At 38.9% G+C, this 2,409-nt stretch overlaps 1 protein-coding gene and 1 long non-coding RNA gene across 11 annotated transcripts in view; both read right to left on the bottom strand.

Moving 5' to 3' along the window:
• Positions 1 to 312, bottom strand: part of LOC116185610 — a 27,215-nt gene extending 26,903 nt beyond the window's left edge. The window contains exon 1 of the long non-coding RNA XR_004150475.1: positions 300 to 312. This is a non-coding gene — a long non-coding RNA (uncharacterized LOC116185610). The remainder of the gene's footprint in view (positions 1 to 299) is intronic.
• LOC102681371 (dystrophin, isoforms A/C/F/G/H-like) overlaps positions 1 to 2,409 on the bottom strand; it is a 428,634-nt gene that overhangs the window by 208,365 nt on the left and 217,860 nt on the right. The gene's annotated exons all lie outside the window — the stretch shown is intronic.

The following is a 2,409-nucleotide window of genomic DNA, read 5'->3' as shown; positions in this document are numbered from 1 at the left end:
CCTCGTTCGCCCGCCGCCGATCGTTAATCGGGGGGAGGGGAGAAGGGGACGGTGTTTTTCGAAGACGCGGTTTATCTCGGTTTATCTCTTACTCGATGTCTCGTTTGATTCCTTTGGTAAGGGTTCCTCCTGTTCAAGACCTCCATCCGGACGAAAGCATGAATTTTCGCGAGTACAATTTTGTCGAATGGTAACTATCGGATTATGTATTCTAGGAGCAAAAAAGAGAAGATTAATTTTCATCCGATTTTTGTTCCAAAGAAAACAAGGAGAAAAAGCTTGAACTTTTCAGCGTATACCTCTTCGATCTTACTAAAAATCCTGAGTATCATCGAAGATATAAAGAGAAATCTTGTTTGAACTTGTGTTCTGCTACAAATTCTCTCCAAGAATCTCCAATTAAGAGACGTATCCGCCCACTCTCTGCAAAATTTTCTTACTTTATCCCATGGAACAGTGTTTTCGACGCGAGCGAGATTCCATCGGGTGGCTTTTTTTAAACCCTCCCTCTTGGTGGAGAGGAACCAAGAATCGTGTTCGTTCATTTTTTCTCTCTCTCTCTCTTTCTCTTCTGTGCAATTTCGCGTAATTACGTGCTGACGCGCGCGAATCCACGCGGAAAGCAACGCGAGCTCGCGACGAAGTAATTGGCAGAGATTTCCATCGGGCCGCGGGCAGAAGGGAAGGAGAGGGGTCGATGAAGAGTTGGTCTTCTGTAATTCGACGTTCGTGGCCATTAATTCGGAAAATTAGACGTATAAATCGAAGATGAGACGGCAAAGATCCCGCGTAGTGGCGGTTAATGGCGATTATCGAAACGGGACACGCCATCATTGCGTTCTTCGTGATTTTTCCACGATGGGATCTTAATTTTTTAATTCATCCTCTTTATGAGTGTGTTTATCTCGAGTAGTGATCGTGGAATCTTTCGATCCTTAATTGATTTCGTAGAGAGAGAGAGAGAGAGTAATGGATTAATTTTGAATTGTTCGAGGATGATGAATTTCGTTCTTTATTTCGGATCCGATTGAAATTCGACGAAGAGCTCTTAATTAATTCGGTTGTTTAATTGGTATAATCGTAGAAGCTTCCGTAAGTAAATTGAATTCAATTGGATTATAATGATTTAGAGATAGCACGAAATGTATCATGTGCGATATACTTGAGATAATATAACTTCGAACGAATGAATACATATAATTTTTTTCCTTCATTGTCCTTCAGCAGTATGAAAGTGAATAATCTAAAAAAGAAGATGAAAGATGTTAGATTGGAGAATAAATTCGATTATTGCCGAACTATTGCAAAGTATATTTGTAAATTGGAATTGGATCGAAGAAATCGATCGAATCGTGGATTTAGAATTATTTATATAATTTTTTTGAAGATCGATCGCTGCAAAAGATTGATTAATATAACACGAATGATGATTAATAGAAAACGAAACAGTAATTTCGCCGATATTAAAATGTGAAATGCGATTCCTGTTCGCAACATTTATTGCGACCGATAAAAAAATTTCCAATGAAAAAAACCTCTCGTCTCCCTTTGATTGCGATGAGGAAATAACGAGCAATTGGGAGAGAGAAAGAGGGAGAAAAAAAATAGCTATCATAGTGGAATTCCACTGCTGAATTTCAAGGTAGTCGTAAACACAGTTTATTAAACGCTTGATCCGCGAATATGTATATCGTCGTGTTTCCATACGAGTCGAAGTCGTGATTTCGACGCGGGTTAATTTTTCGAGAATCGCGGAACAAAATCAGACATTTTTTTTCTCTCAAACATGATCGATAATCGGCTGAACACGTGTTAAACATACGCATATCGAATAGATTATCACGGCATCGAGGTCGAACATTACTTTGTCAAATAAAAGCAAAGAGAATTTTATTTCATCACGATGGAACGTATTATTCGACCATTTATCGTCGTAACGTAACTCGCGTAACGAGAAGCATCTGTTGAAGAGTTAGTTCCTTTTTTTCCTCGATAATAACACTAACTAGCCCTTTTATGAACGGACGAGATAAAATACTTGGGATAACTCGGCAAACGAGCGGCTCGAATCAAAGTCGAAATTGTATGCATCGAAACAAGGAGGGAGAAGGAGGGGTGGTTTCGACGAATAAGTTGTAACATAGTTGTGGAATAGTTGCGCCGTTGTTCCGCGCTTCGGCTCGCTCTTCTGATACTTGGATAAGGCCAATTTAATAGAGGAACGCGTAAAAATTGGAGAATTTGCTTGATAATAAAATAATAATGAAACTCCGTAGATCGCCAAGTATTTTGAAGAAAAGTTCGAGTTATTGGATAATTTTAATCTGAAAAGTAACGATCGGTCAATAATTTCTCAGCGATTGCCGACTCGAAAATGAAAAATAAATCGCGATAATAAGCGAGTTTATT

This window comes from Apis dorsata, unplaced genomic scaffold (assembly GCF_000469605.1).
Source record: "Apis dorsata unplaced genomic scaffold, Apis dorsata 1.3 scaffold_222, whole genome shotgun sequence".
Lineage (NCBI taxonomy): Eukaryota > Metazoa > Arthropoda > Insecta > Hymenoptera > Apidae > Apis > Apis dorsata.
Note: the sequence above shows the minus strand (reverse complement) of the source record. Positions and strands in the feature narration are given on the sequence as shown.